Raw genomic sequence first — 17,012 nt, 5'->3', positions numbered from 1 at the left:
ACCTTGGTTTTGTGATCAACCAACAGAAGTCGCAACTTACTCCGACTCAATCGTTAGTCTTCCTAGGGTTTCTAGTGGATTCCCGTTCAGCGTCTCTCAGTCTCCCGGCGACGAAGATTTCCAAGATAAAGAAGGAACTGAGAAAGGTCCTGCAACGGGACCAGATCTCTCTACGCCAGTTAGCCAGAGTGGTAGGCCTGCTTTCGTCTTCGATTCAAGCCATTTTTCCGGGTCCCCTACACTACAGAGCCCTGCAACGCTTGAAAGCGTTTCACCTTCGCCGAGGGGTGACGTACTCCGAGTTGATCTCCCTGTCTCAAGAGGCAAGGACGGAGTTGTGTTGGTGGCTGGACCACATGGAGGCATGGAATGGCAGGGCCATCTTTGGAGCGATAGCAGTAGATGCGTTTCTCCAACATTGGGGCACTCTTCAGGGTTATGCTTTTCCCCCGTTTCTTCTTATCCCGCGGGTTGCTGCTCAAGTTCGCCGCCAAGAGGCGACGGTGATTCTAATAACCCCCTGGTGGAGATCACAGGCATGGTTCCCGACTCTGCTGGAACTCTAGTGCGAGTGTCCTCTTCGCCTCCCGGATTTTCCCTCGATACTCCTGGATCCGTCGGGGTTCTGCCACCCTCTAATCCTTCAAGGTCATCTTCCCCTCATAGCTTGGAAGATTTCCGGCATCGTTGGCAAAACAACCGGCTTTCGCAGGAAGCTAATAACTTCATCGCACAGGCCTGGGCCCCTGGTACATGCAAACGATATAGATCAGCATGGAATAGGTGGTCTAGTTGGTGTGTGGGCAAACACTGCGATCCCATGGGGGCCAGTATTGCCGACATCATCAATTTCCTGGCGGAATTAGCTGCATCCGGCTTAGCGTATCGCACCATCAATTCTTTTCGCTCGGCCATCTCTGCGGGCCATCCTCCCCTGAATAATCTCCCGATTGGGGGGCATCCCTGGGTTTGTAAACTTCTTAAGGGTATTAGACTCTCCAGACCTCCACAACCTAGATATTCGGAGCTCTGGGATGTGAACTTGGTTCTTAATCTCTTATCCTCTTGGCGGGACAACCAATATTTGTCGATGAAGGAATTGTCGGCAAAATTAGCCATGCTTCTCTGCCTCATTTCCTGTAAGCGTGTGTCAGATATCAGAGCACTGGATGTTTCCGCTCGAGTCTTTACTCCAGAAGGAGTCACGTTTACTATTGCAAGGAGAACAAAGAATAATACCAGGTCGGTGTCCTATCCCGTTTTTCCTGATTCCCCGAGGCTATGTGTGGTTAGATGTCTCAAAGTCTATGAGGAAGTGACCAGTTCTTGTAGACCTCCAGGTGAGACTCAATTGTTGATTTCTATTAAGAAGCCGTTTAGGGCGGTTTCTTCTCCCTCCATTGCCAGATGGATTCGGTGGATTCTCTCTGAGGCAGGTATAGATATTCGAGTTTTTGGGGCTCATTCTACTCGGGGAGCTATGGCTTCCAAAGCCATACAAGTGGGGGGCAGGTTGGAGGACATCATGCATGCTGCTGATTGGTCTTCAGAGTCTACTTTTAAGAAGTTTTACTTTAAACCAATTCACGACGCAGCCGCACTGGTGGTAAGTAAGCTTTGAACTTGCATAATCCTCGCCTCCGGTCCTGTGATAGAATACGAAATTTCCTAGCTATCGTGAAGGAAAGTTTCAATTCTATTAAGGACACGGAGGCGAGGATTATCCCACCCACATACATTTCGCGGATATGTTCCCTCCCGATTACATCTATCTGCGTAGCAAGGTAGTATACTTGCGTTCATGCCTTTGTTTATTGGCTATTCTGCTCATATTTTTAATTTTTCAGGTAAACACTTGATTCAGATATATTTTCATTTATATGTGTTTTAGAGTTCATAACTTTGTTGCCTTTGATAGGTTTCCTGTGTTCTATCGGATTTGCATCTAATTACACCTATTTTTTAGGTTCCGAAACTACGACCAATTGACTCTACCAGGATTCCTTCCGCAGTGAAGTCGAGAAAGTGTGACGTGTCTCGGGCCATTTATACTGACGTGAAGGAGGGCACCTCATTGGATACTCGTTACCATGGCGGCGGGCTCATGGAACTTGTAGTTTTTCTGTTCATGTTTTGTTTAACTTTGAACTTGCTGTTGAATAAAGAGTGAAGAAAGATCTGCATAATCCTCGCCTCCGTGTCCTTAATAGAATTGAAACTTTCCTTCACGATAGCTAGGAAATTTCGTATTACACTCCAGTCTTTTAAAATTTATTTTGTACAACATGGAAAAACTAACAGTATGCGATAAATTAAATCAGTGAATAAAATCAAAGATTTAATAAACTTTAAATAATGTTTGCATTTGAAAAGTGTTTCGGGGATGTGTAGTTATTCTTTTTTAAAACTACTTATTAGCACTTTTTGTTGATTTTGGCTGACCATTTTCAACATCCTCCAATCTTCTCCTGCTTCACTGAGATGTGTGTGCTGTAAACTCAAAGCAAGCAGTTTGCTCCAGGAAAACCACTTCCTGGTTAAGAGGTCATTGTGAACTGTATGCCACATTTCCAATTTATTTGCAGCTCTCTATTTTCAACTTCTACTATTTTTGTAATACAAAATCACAATTTGTAAGGAGTTTTAGAAATCACAAATAAAATGTCTAGTATGTGTGACTTTGCCAATTTATAGCTGTGATTTACTATGGATCCCATGTACTAATTTGCAAAATTATATTTTAGGTACCTAGGATTCTTGATGAATTTGCCTTCATACTTACTCTTTAAAGTTAGTGTTGGAAATTTCTATAAATTCTGCACTTGGGTGATGCCAAAGCTGACATTCTATTTGGGTGTTTGGCCAACCCTTTTCAACCACGTTGTTTTTCCACAAAATATTTATATCAATTTTATATAGTGCAATGTAGGCCTACAGAGGTGACTAAGTGCTTTACATATGTTAATAATTAGCTACAAAATATTACAGTATCAAAATTATAAATTGTAAATAAACAAATTCAGTAAAAGTTCACATCTTTTATGGAAATTACAAATGATTCAACCGATCAAATAACATTCCCATCTTATATTCCTAGTGACAAGTCAATAACGATCTATTCGTGGAAACACATACCTTTGGAACATTAGAGCTTTTAATTGCACTTTCAAAATTTGGTGTGAAGGTTGATTTCTGATAAAGGGGTGTTGATCTGGATTACTGAACACTGAATATCATGCAACCTTAATATAATAGCCAAACTATTGAAGTCGAAAATATTGACAAGTAACGTATAGATTTTTCTGAACCTAATTCCATGTCCATGTCATTTGAACATATATATATTTATAGGCTCACATTTGTAATGTACAAAACCATATGACTTCATCTGCTATAGTGTGAGTTATCTCAAGTACCTATAACTCGTGCCCTCCGCCATGCACAGTTTTTTCGTTAAAAATGTTACTGCAAATATTACATTAACATTATCAATGATGTTATCAAAGATGTCGTGAGTGCTGTAATTTGATGGGTAATTACCAGTGCATGGTGAGGACATGAGTTCTAGTTACCTTAGGGCATGAGTTATAGTTACTTGAGAGAACTCTAACAGGTGAATTTCTATGGTTTTGTACATTTTCACATTTTAAATGTGAGCCTAACTATAACTTCCCTGTAACCTTTGTTTTTTTTTCAGTGAATTTCTATGGATTTTTTAAAAATTCTATTTCCTAACTATGATGTCCCTGGAACCTTTGTTTTTTTCAGTGAATTTCTAAGTTTAAAAAAAAATGTTAAATACTATTTGTTAATCCAAGCACTGCCGCGTATGGCCAGTCCCCTATAACTACCCAACCCCACAGCATGCATGGCCTTCAATGGCAGGGTTTGGCCACAGTGCCTGGCCTGTGGCCAGTCCCTGCTGCATACATCCTAATAACACCTAACCACGTGCCATGCAACCACCTTCAGCTGTGCGCAGTGGGAGTTGGCTACTGGGTCTGGCCTACGGCCAACACCTTATGATCACATGTGTTAGTCTCTAAGTGGGTCTGCGAGTAGGTGAATTAATTTCTTAGCGGGTCTGTGAGTGTGTGCTTGACTGTCTGAGTTGGACTGTGAAGTGAGTGCATGTGTTTCTGAGTGGGTCTGTCAGTGCATTTCTGACTGAGTGGGTCTACCAGTGGGTGCCTGAGTTTCTGAGTGGATCTGGGATTGGGTGTGTGAGACTCTGACTTAGTCTATGAGTGCATGTGTGGGTGTCTGAGTGGGTCTGTGAGTGGGTGCATGAGTTTCAGATTGGGACTGTAAGCATCTGACTAGATCTCAGAGTGGGTGCTTGAGTGTCTGAGTGGGTCTGTTGTTACCGTTTGAATGGGTCTGCGAGTGTCTGTAAGTCACTCTGTAACTGGCTCTGTAGGTCTGTGAGTCTGTGTCTGTGTTTGTGTCTTAAAAGTAGGTGTACTTGTGAACCCATTGAGACACTCAGCATGCCTCCCCAGTGTAATGTTCTATTAGATTTACAAATCCCAAAGATGGCAAAACAAAAGTTTAAACTAATTTATTTATCCTTTACACTTCATCATATCACCTAATTAAAACAATAATTGGGTAAGGGAACATCTAACCTGACTCTTTCAACGATATTGCAGCCCTTATTTCAGCCCAGGGACCATTTCTTGATGTAGAAAATGGAGGCTGCAACTTTCGACTCAGGTTGCAACCAGCTGATCAATGCCCTTCTGTGACGTGACGGTTCGCGAATACGCTGCGATCAAGTCGCGAAGGGTTCGCACCTCTAGATATACAAATTTGTTTTTCCTTTAATATCAACCAGACTACTAAATGGATTTACACTAAATAACAGAAAGAAAATGCTGTGTACCAAAAGCTACCTTCCTGCTAAATTTGGTGTTAATTCATCCAGCAGTTCGGTCTGTAGTTGCATTCAAAGCTCCTATGGGAATTAACATGGGAAATGCACTTCTTTTACCCCCTTTTTCTTGGCCCCCAAAAGACATATCTCCCTGAAACTTCCCATGCACAATATGGTTCTCCAGCAGACGTTTGTTGGAAAATTTTGTGAAGATTCGTCAAACTGCACCAAAGCTACATACAAGTCAAAAAATGCTTTTTCTATGGAAGTATAACTACCTACTGTCAACTTTCAGTAGGTTATTTATTTATATATATATATATATATATATATATATATATATATATATATATATATATATATATATATATATAACACACATATTTTTTCTGATGCTTTGGAAAAGAAATGGAGTAGTGATACTGGCCTAAAGTTTTCTTGTTTTGCTGGATCCAATAATAGTTTCTTCAGAAGAGGCACTATGGTGGTGTGTTTTCACGACTGGGGAATCAACCCCCTAATGAGTGTATTATTGACTAGCTCCCTCAAAGTGGGAGTCAATGTCTCTATCCCTCGTTCTAAAATGGCCAGGGAGGCAGCGTCTATTTCACTGACCTTAATAGCTGGATTGGGTCCTCGCGGGGGATAGGATTAAAGTAGAAGAGGCTGCCCTTATCGTCTTTCATTTCAAACCACACTTTGAGGCAGATTGTATCTCTTACCTCAGTGGGTCAAGATATCACATTGCTCTTCAGATGGCCGAGTCACTTCTGATACATGCTCCAATGAGGTTAGAGACTTTTTGCTGTCTAAATCTTAGTGGCAAATTATTCCTGGCATGTTAATTTAACCCGCCTGTGATACTGCTCAAAGCACTCAGATATGTGACTTTATTAATGGGCTCCTACTTACTACGCCAAACGCGTTCAAGTAGTTTACATTTTTTTTTGTGCCGCTAATTCCTCATTAAACCATGGCACCAATGGCTTCAACCTTCGCATAGACCCCTTGACCTACTGTGCAATAAGATCCAGTGCATTCTTTATCCACTTTGTCAGTTGTAAGTTAGCTGTATCAACCCAGTCAGCTAGAACAGAGAGGAGAGTGAAAAAGCTCTGGGTCACCTTCACCCATTTCCTTGTTGTCATTGATTGCCCGTGGACTAGTAAACAAGATGATGAAAGTGAGTGAATATGAAAAGGAAGTGCAAAATGATCTGTCCACGGTAGGGGAAGAGGAAGGTCCATGTTAGACTTGACATCCTTGGCATTGTCTCCCCTAACTTTTCACCTATGTTTCCCAGGCTGTTGGTGCGTGCTGGACTCTGTTTTTGATACTCTGAGCACTTAACCATTGCTATCCAGTGCTAAAGTGCAAGTTCTCCTATGTAAAATGTATGTGTAATTGACTTTCCATGATTGGCATATTTGATTTACTAGTAAGTCCTTAGTACACTACACTAGAGGTGCCCAGGGTCTGTAAATCAAATGCTACTAGTGGACCTGTAGCACTGCTTGTGTCACATTAGTAGCCCTGTAAACATGGCTCAGACCTGCAACTGCAGTGTCTGTGTATGCAGTTTTAAACTGCCAATTCGACTTGGTAGGTGTACCCACTTGCCAGGCCTAAACCTTCCCTTTTCTTACATGTAAGGCACCCCTAGGGTAAGCCCTAAGTAGCCCCATGGGCAGGGTGCAGTCTACGTTTAAGGCAGAACATATACTAATGTGTTTTGTATGTCCTAGTAGTGAAATACTGCCAAATTTGGTTTTCACTGTGCAATTCCTATCTCTCTGATAGGTTAACTTGGTGGATGCTTTTAAATATTATTAAAGTGCAGATTCCCTTTGGGAGCAGATATTAATGTGGAGTTTGGGGTCTCTGAACTCACAATTTAAAAATACAACTTTTGTAAAGGTTGTTTTTAGAGTGTGTGTTTGAAAATGCCACTTTTTGTAAGTGTGAATCCTGATAAGCCCTGGGGTGATGTAGATTCAGAGCTATGGATGCAGTAGATGGCGTCATCACATTCCATAGCATCGACGCATACCGCTAGTGGCCTACCGGTGGTGTGCAATCCTTTTCAGTCCTGTACTGCCCAAGCATGGGCGGGTATTGTACAGCGACCTCAGATACCTACCCCAGTGGCATGTTGGAACTTCAATAAGGATTTCTGATCGAGACATCCTTGAAAGTTCAAGCATGAGTGCTCCAAATGTGGAGGAAGACACAAGGTAATGCAGTGCTTTTCGCTCAATAGTCCAGCACAGCAGTGGAAGTAGCTAGGGGTAGAGGGATGCAAGGCACCCCTGCCCTGTAGGGCACCTAGGCCGATTAAGCTGGAGGTATTGCTGCCCTGGTTGCGTATTTACCAGACTGTGACATAGTAAACAAGTTGGAGTGGGGTTTCAAGGAAGGATTTTGGATAGATTATGAAGAGCCGAGACAGAAGAGATGGGCGGACAATTTGCGGTCTGCCAAAGACACGCCTAAGGTGGTAGCGGATAAACTTGCAAAGGAAGTTGCGGAGGGCAGAATTGCGGTCCATTTTTCAATTTGTCCATGGAAAACCTGATGATTTCTCCTCTGGGTGTGGTTCACAAAAAGACCAAGGGTGAGTTTCATCTCATCCATCACTAGTCATGGCCGAAAGGTGCGTCGGTGAACTACTTCATCGCGCCTGAGGGCACGAAGGTGGTTTATGCTTCAGTGGACGATGCCATTCGGCTTGTTTGTGGGTGTGGCAGGGGGTCTGAGCTAGCAAAATGCGACATTAAGGCGGCTTTGCGGCTTCTGCCTATCCATCCTGAGGCATTTGCGTTATTGGTCCTGCAGCTAGATGGGCCGATTTCTGTTGACAGAGTACTCCCGATGGGCTTCGCCATTTCATATGTGCATTTCGATGCCTTTAGTTCTTTCCTCCAGTGGGTTTTCGTGAAAGTGTGTGGACATCGTGAGGTGACACATTACTTGGATGATTTCCTGTTTGTGGGTAGGGCTGGCCCCGACTCTTGTATGAAGTAATTGGCAGGTTTTTGAGAGACTGGCATGGGTGATGGGGGTTCCGTTGGCTTCTGAGAAAACTGAGGGCCCAAGTTGTGTGCTGGCCTTTTTGGGGGTTGAATTGGTGGCTCGACTGATGATTGAGAGAGTGGGTCAGATTTTGGAGTTTTTGAGGCAGGTCCGGTCCTTGCACAAGATTGATTTGCTCATGGCACAACAGCTTCTGGGTTTCCTTAACTTTGCATGCAGGGTGGTCAGGGGGGCAGAACTTTTTTCAGGTGCTTGGAATTGGCTATGTCAGGTGCCTCCCTCCCGTGTCATAGGATTTCATTGTTGGTGGGGATGCAAGAAGACGTCAAAGTGTGGGAGAATTTCTTAACACAGTTCAATGGGGTTTCCATGATCTTTTGGGAGGGGGACATGATCTGGAAGGTGCAAATCTTTTCGGATGCAGCCTGGGCTTCTGGGTTTGGTCTCTTTTGGGATGGGAGGTGGTTTGCAGAGCACTGGCCGGCACATTGGTTGACACAGGGCAGGAGTATTGCTTTTCTGGAATTCTTTTCTTTGTTGGTGGCCTTGACTGTTTGGGGGACCAAACTTGCCAACAGGATGGTAGTTTTTCACGTGGAAAACATGACGGTTGTAGAACTGGTGAACAGACAGAGGGCTAAAGAGCTGAGGGTCTTGCATTTATTGAGATGTTTCATGCTCAGATGTTTATTGTTGAATGTTAAATTTAAAGTAGTACACATTGAGGGGTTGAACAATGCTATTGCAGATTTCCTGTCTCATTCACAGTGGCACCGTTTTTGCAGCTTGGTGCCAGGAGCAGAGCAGCACAAGACAGCGGTCCCGGCAAACATTTGGGAGTGGGGGCGTGATGATCATTGGACTGATGGAGATGTCACTAGCGGAATCCACTCGGAAGAGTTATCATCTGGCATGGTTGGAATTTCAGAGTTTCAAATGTTTTGAAGGGGATTTTTGGGTGCAGAGTGAGGACATGCTACAGTCTTGCACTTTGCGTTTCGTGTTGCTTTTGATAACAAAAGGTTTATCGCCAGGTGCAATTGGGGGCAAGTTGGCTGGTATGTCTTTCTATGGTAAATTGTTTTTTGGTTGCGACCCAGCTAGGGATGAAATTCTGATGTTGAAAGGGTGAGGTAGAACTAGAGCAGGGTTGGGCAAGGAGCCACAGGAACCCATTACATTTACATTGTTGTTGGAGTTGTTGCATGTGCTGCCGGTTTGTTGTACAGATGCTTCTGAGCTGGCGCTGTTTCAATTGTGCATGGTGTGGATGTTTTTCTGAGCTTTTCAGGTGTCTGAACTTTTGGGTGTGGGGAGGTCTGTAGGCGTAAGAACGGGTGATGTATGCCTGAGGGGGGCGCTTGGGCATATGGCTTAGAAAGTCAAAGACTGATCAGTTGGGAAAGGGAAGTGGGTCTGGTTGGAGAAAGGAGGGGATACAGCTGCTTGCCCGGGCGGATCAGTTTTCAGTCACACTGGGGTGCAGGTGGGGCTGGTGTTTTTAGCCATTCAAGTGGCAAGAAGGTCACAGCATTCCAGTTGTTGGCTGTTTTGTGGATGCCGCTGTGATGAATCGGGAGGAGGGCCCAGTGCTATGGGACTCATTCATTCAGAATAGGGGCAGCTACTGCGACAGTACAGCTGGGTTGGGACTGGGCCCAGATTAAATTAATTTGTAGGTGGAGGTCTAGATGCGAGCATATGTGAGGCCTTGACTGGTGGGGGAGGGTACTGCATAGGAAGGGGCGTAGAGTGTTATATAAGTGGGCAGGGGGATCTTGCAGACGTTTTATTAAAGTTTGTTCTTTTTGCAGGTTGTTTAAATGGCCCCAGGAGCAGGAAGTTGGTCACTTGGATAGTCGGTCATTGGTTTATACATTGGGCTGCGAAATACACTGAGCAGCAGGTCTGTGGATGCTCGCTGGGACTGCAGAGTAGCCGTCATGAAGTCTTGTGGTGGGGGAAGAGTTGTATGAGGTGGGGTAACCTGCTTCCTTTTCTAACATCAATTATGCCAAATTGGGGTTGCCCAGATCTTCTACTATTGCACCTGTGGGAAAATGACCTGGTGAAACTTTCGGGGCTCACTCTACTGCAACATATGCAACAGTATTTGGAGTTGCTTTGTCAGAAGATTCCAGTTACCTGCTTAGTTTGGACTGAGTTTGTACCCAGAAGAAAGTGGAGAGGGGCAATGAAGCATAGGGCAATGGAGAGGGCTCGGAGGAAGCTCAACAGGGCAATGAGGGTTTTCTCCTGGGCACATGGTATTAAGGTGTTGAAACACAAGGACATTACGGAGGAAGAGGCAGGGCTGTTTAGGTCTGATGGTGTGCATCTATCAGAGTTGGGCAATGCATATTACCTTACGAAGTTGCGATTAACTGTGGGTGATTTGTGAGGGGAAAAGATGTGGCTCAAGGAAAACGTGTAAGATTGCAATGTTGCAGTGGTCTTGCTGGTGAGGCAGCAAAACGCATAATGGGTTTGTGCTGTGTGGCAGTAGATGGTGGAGGGTGGAGAGTCAGATGCGGGCCTGGCCACCCTTCCAAGGGGGAGAAAGAATCAGGTGAAGGATGATAGCATAGGGGATACCCAAAGCAGGAAGAGGATTAAAGGAAAAAGGGGTGAATTGAAGTGGAAGATGGGTGAACGGAGGCAAAGTGAGGGAATGAGTGAAAAGGAGGACTGGGGAGAAATTTCAAAGGGTGGGATTTTAAAGTTAGAGTTTGAAGTTGAGTATATACAATGTTTTTGTATAAGATGCAATCCTGTCCTAAATAAATGGCCTTTTACACTATGTAAGACACTGGGGGTTATTCTAACTTTGGAGGAGGTGTTAATCCGTCCCAAAAGTGACGGAAAAGTGACGGATTTACCACCAGCCGTATTACGAGTCCATTATATCCTATGGAACTCGTAATACGGCTGGTGGTATATCCGTCACTTTACCGTCACTTTTGGGACGGATTAACACTCCTCCAAAGTTAGAATAACCCCCACTGTGTCAATGACTGTGTCCCAATGAGCTCTGTAGCTCTGTTTGTAGCGTGCAGCATGTGACTCGACCTCACATAGGGTCATGCGTTAGGTCTCATGACGCTGTCATGTGGTCATGTCAATGAGACTGATTGCATTTTTTTAATAGAATGCACCGTTACTACATTAATCACAGCACAATACAAAGTGCAGTGATTATTACTGTAACATTACGTAGCCAGCATAAAAAAATAAACTCTACCTTTCCCATCTCGCACTCGAGATGAGTGAAGGTCAGTCATGCTTGATGACCCCACCCCATCCAGTGATGACCTGGGAAGAGGCGGGTCATCATGCAGTGCTTTAGGCATGAGCAGCCTCAGAAGGTATAAGGCTTATTCTGTACTCACCCGAGGCTGTTTAAAAATATGACACTGCCTGGCGTCATTTGTGGGTGGTTTCACTGGGCCCCAAACAGTGACTACAGGGCTGACGCAATATCAGCCCAGTTTACAGAGCTTATATGTGGCACATGTGCAATAGCACATGTGTCACAAGACTGGTGTGAGGCATCCATATTTGTTTTAAATTGCTGAGTAGCATCGCCACTGGTGTTATTTAGCATTTAAAAGAAATTAGGAAGTTGATAATTGGGTGGGTGCAGCCCCTGCGCCCAAGGAAAGAAACCGCTGCTGACACACCCAAAGAATCATCTGTTCATGAGTATCTGGGGGGGCTGGTCTCCATTACTCACCTCCCATCACCTCACACAGTTCTGTTTGTTCAAGGCTGTTTGGGTGTTGGAAGAAAGATCTGCTCATCCACTCCAGCGTTTCTGTTTGGACGAATTGTTGGAATTTTCAGAAAATCTCTTCTAGCTTTAAACATTATTGTTTCTTCTGCCACTCGATTGGGTATCATTCAGGATTTCTATTGGAATTTCTCTATCCTGATTCCAGATCAGAGTAGATCAATGTAAAGCATCTGTCCATCGTCCAGCTGGCATTTCATAACCTAGATTTCAATCTGTACCTGTACAACAGCTGGATGCATATCATGATCTAGGGAGGGGTCTCATATTCAGCAATACATAATTGCCTATCTAAAGCCTGGCAATAGAAGCCCCTCAAAATGAAGATTCTGCTTCTTGTACAGGAAGATCACAGAGTTCACTTATTAAACTGTCCTACATCGTTGTCCTCAACCAGTCTTTCACCCTTCACAATTAAAATCAAAGCTGAAAACAAATCCTTCTTCAACCTCTGTGTGGGATTCATGCAGTCTTACTGTGCCTCATAGGAGCTTGCTAGGTTATTTTAGTAATATTGTCCTTTTTATACTAATAATTTCCTGCCTGGAAACCTGTAATACTGAGCTCAGCATACAAATGCTAAAAATGTTAAAAGGAGTTCAACAATAAGTAACCTGCTTCATCACTGCTCTAAAATGCACCATACAAATCTCTCCCACCCTTGTGTTATTGCATTAATGGCAAGTTGTTCAATTACCTAAATGGGATTGTTTGGCTACCTCTGTGGCTACTTCTCATGCCTAACATTATCCTCCTTCTTTCTGCTTACCACCTCACCATTCAAATACAGTTTTTTGGAGGGAAAGCTTTCCACATACAAGCTTTGCTGTTCTTGAACTGGTTACCCCCTGCCCCACTGTGTTTCAGATTAAAGCACATTGTCTCATCCTTTTAGTGATAGCTACAGTGTAGCTGTTCAATAGTATAAACTGTCACTAAGGCCCAGTCACCACCAAGCTCTCTGACTCTTCCCACCTCTTCTATCCAGTCCTGTTCCAGTCACTCATATAAACTGCTGGAGGTGCATATGTGCCCCAATTATTGTAAATTGTGCATTTCTGGCATTCCAGACTTCCTTGGTCAAGCTCTTATAACCATACCATAAAGAAAGAGCTCATCCTCTACTGCATAAGATAAAAATGTCTCTAACTCTTTAGGAGTGAAGCTGAGACTGATTGCTGTAGAAAAAAGTTGTGGAAAAACGTATTAAATTTAATACACAGACAAAAGATATCTGTGTTCTACTTTTATAAAATGTATGAGAATTGAACCTATATGATTTATTAGAAGATCAGTGGAAGCACCAAAGTAGTTATATCACTGCCGAAGTCACCTTTAGAACGTCAAAAGGCAATTCTGGGGTGTGGTTTTATTGTACTGTTTTTGCATATCAATTCCAGCATATTGTTTGTAATTTTGCAACGTTTTACGCAGGTGTATTCTGATTTTAATAAATAGTATGTGCCTGAGGAAAATACAAAAGTATTTTAACTGGTAATATTTACCTAAAATGTTCTGTTTTTTACAGCTGAGCAAGGATTTACAAGACAGCTGTAATGAGAGCCTGTGATGTGATAATACCAGAGTTTAAATATCTGGACAGGACCTTCTCTTACCGCTTGTCAGAGACATCACAATGATCTGCAGTTTTCCGAATGCTATTGTATGGATTTGTTGTTAGAGATTGTTTAGTACAGATTAGAAAAACATTGCTACATAAGGAAGACAAAAAGATTTGAAGATTTTATACATTTACCAAACTGTGTCTCCATTTTAGCAACTGGTCTAGGGTTCAGATTGACTTATCAAGTAACTTGGACAGACAAATGTGTATCTATGCCATTGCCCATAACATCTTAACCAGAATGGTTGAATTTTCTTAACAGAATGAGCTGTTGGGAATTAATTCAGCCCACCTTCCAAAAACATTTCAATAATTAAAGTGTATGCTAGATTCTCTTCAGGTGGCCCAACATTCACATAAGTTAAATATATACTAAGGGGGTCATTACAACCCTGGCGGACGGTGTTAAATGTGCGGTAACACCGCAAACAGGCCGGCGGTCAAAAAAAGGGAATCATGACCCTGGCGGAAACCGCCAACAAAGACAGACACTTTAACACACCGCCCACCACGGCGGTACAGACAAGCAGCGCGGCGGTCACCGCCAACAGACAGGCGGGAGACAATGTACCGCCCACACTATTACAACCCGCCAATCCGCCACCTTTTCCGGGGCGGATTCACCGTGGATAAAAACACGGCGGAAACAGCTTGTGCTATGGGAAAACGCTCACCTTAACATATCCCACGAGGAACGACGACTCCATGGACCCCGAACTCCAAATACTACCTGCCCTTGTCTATCTGCTCCTTTAAGACCAACTGCGAAGTAGGCGCATAAGATACCGGTGAGTACTGCACCTACGACACAGGGGAGGGGGGAGGCAAAAGTTAGGGGGACACCCATCAAACACCCCCACCCCCACCCTCGCATATTACAACATACACACCAATGCAGTCAAAAATATCACATTAACAACCCACAATCGCCCCGGAAGAATCCAAAGACAAAGCGAATTTCGGTCAAACATTGTAATGTGCCAATATACATGTCATACAAAAATATACAGATATATATGTCTAAATCACTCATAATTATATATACAATACAAGAAGTAGTGCAGATATGTACACAACAATGTCCGTACAACAACAGTCCAAAAATGCATGGGCGTGGCCCACAATAGATACCTGACCAAAATCGGAGATAACACTGCCAGGGCATCAGATAGAAATAAAACAGGCACCTCAGGGGGAAGGGAAGGGGGGGGCACCTCAGCCAGATGAATGCGAAGCCAGATCCACAATGGGGCTCCATGCCCATTGATGTATCCTGGGGAGTGCAAAGCCACAGTCTCTCAAGTCTCTACAGTGGGTGGTTTGTCCACTGTACCATCCTGGGGAGTGCAAAGCCACAGTTTCTCAAGTCTCTACAGTGGGTGGCTTGCCCACTGTGCCATCCTGGGGAGTGCAAAGCCACAGTCTCTCAAGTCTCTACAGTGGGTGGTTTGCCCACTGTGCCATCCTGGGGAGTGCAAAGCCACAGTCTCTCAAGTCTCTACAGTGGGTGGGTTGCCCACTGTGCCATCCTGGGGAGTGCAAAGCCACAGTCTCTCAAGTCTCTACAGTGGGTGGCTTGCCCACTGTGCCATCCTGGGGAGTGCAAAGCCACAGTCTCTCAAGTCTCCACAGTGGGTGGGTTGCCCACTGTGCCATCCTGGGGAGTGCAAAGCCACAGTCTCTCAAGTAGATGCAGGTCTCCACTTGTTCTGGAGGGGGACTGGTGCCCAGACTGGATGCGTCTCCCCGTGAAAGTTCCTGTCCTGTCACTGTCCCAGCTGCACATGGGATAAGGATGCCTGATGTGGCGGTCCATTCATTCCTACACGGTCCATGCCCTGTTCAGCGGTGCTTTACCATGGCGGTCTTTGCCCTGTTCAGCGGTGCTTTGCCATTGAGGTTCATGAGTGTTCAGCGGTGCTTTGCCATGGCGGTCTTTGCCCTGTTCAGCGGTGCTTTGCCATTTAGGTTCATGAGTGTTCAGCGGTGCTTTGCCATGGCGGTCTTTGCCCTGTTCAGCGGTGCTTTGCCATGGCGGTCTTTGCCCTGTTCAGCGGTCTTCACCATGGCGGTCTTTGCCCTGTTCAGCGGTGCTTTGCCATTGAGGTTCTTGAGTGTTCAGCTGTGCTTTGCCATGGCGGTCTTTGCCCTGTTCAGCAGTGCTTTGCCATTGAGGTTCATGAGTGTTCAGTGGTGCTTTGCCATGGCGGTCTTTGCCCTGTTCAGCGGTGCTTTGCCATTGAGGTTCATGAGTGTTCAGCGGTGCTTTGCCATGGCGGTCTTTGCCCTGTTCAGCGGTGCTTTGCCATGGCGGTCTTTGCCCTGTTCAGCGGTGCTTTGCCATTGAGGTTCATGAGTGTTCAGCGGTGCTTTGCCATGGCGGTCTTTGCCCTGTTCAGCGGTGCTTTGCCATTGAGGTTCATGAGTGTTCAGCGGTGCTTTGCCATGGCGGTCTTTGCCCTGTTCAGCGGTGCTTTGCCATTGAGGTTCATGACTGTTCAGCGGTATTTTGCCATTGCGGTCCTGATACTGACATTGGTGTGTGGCATGACGATCTCTACACTGGGCATTGGTGTGTGGCATGACGATCTTCACACCGGACATTGGTGTGTGGCATGACGTTCCATCATTGGCCAGCGGGGCTGTGGCATCCTGTCCCCTCCTGGGCTGTGACTCTGGCGGTGGTCTCTGGACCAGTGACGATACTTGGGCCCTCCTGGGCTGTGACTCTGGCGGTGGTCTTGTAGTGTGGTTAGTTTACGTATCCTTTGCACATTAGCTTCAGGCTTTAGGCCCTTGTGCACTTTGCCCTGGATGTATTTTATTCATTTGCTTGCAGCTTAGAGCCTCTGTGCACTTTGCTCTAAATGCTTTTTATTAGGCTTCGTACTGTTATTTTTCAAATAGCCAGTTCTACGGTCTTGTTTTTTATTCATATCACACTGTTTAGCCTACTTCAGCACTGGAGTTCTCCATAACACATTCCTGTTCACTCTGTGCTTCAGTCAAGGATACAGTCTGGTACATTGCCGATAGACGTGGTAGGAGTTTAGTCTTTGGCATTTCTGCGTAGGGACATTTTGTGATCACGCTGACATGTTAGTTATAAAAACACTTCCTTGTCCCAATACACGCAGGAGGGAGATTCCGACCAGGGAACCACAACTAGACGCTGACTGCCTTGTTGCAGATGCTGAGCCAAGATCACAGGCCTTTGCTCAGGTATGAGGGCTGATGTCTCCCCAGTGATTCAGAAAGGCAAGTTAGAAGCTTAACATGCTGTGCTCGAAATAGACCAAGCAGAGGGAGAGGTGAAACTATTAGACACCATGATAGCTTTGTTCTTATGTTTTACTCTCCTGGTGACTATTTCAATCCTACTGTGTTGTAGGGTTCTGGTTATTGCGGCTCACGCCTTAATATCTAAAATGCAGTTGTTTTATTAAAACATTATATAAAACTTATACTGCCTTTGTCATTTGTATATGAGATCATACTGTAAATGAGAGAGTTGGTTTGGATCTGAGTGACCACGACTTCCCTGAGAAGTTCCAAAGATGTCATGCGCTCGGCTGCCCTATCATCTCTTCCCCTTGGGAGAAATGAGGCACTGCTAGTTAGCCGGAGCTAAAACCGGATTTAGGGTGACAGAGTTCCTTACACGTGGGTCCGACTCAGTCCCCCACACC

This window comes from Pleurodeles waltl, chromosome 12 (genome assembly GCF_031143425.1).
Source record: "Pleurodeles waltl isolate 20211129_DDA chromosome 12, aPleWal1.hap1.20221129, whole genome shotgun sequence".
NCBI lineage: Eukaryota > Metazoa > Chordata > Amphibia > Caudata > Salamandridae > Pleurodeles > Pleurodeles waltl.
The sequence above is the reverse complement of the archived record's forward strand: the minus strand, read 5'-3'. Positions refer to the sequence as shown.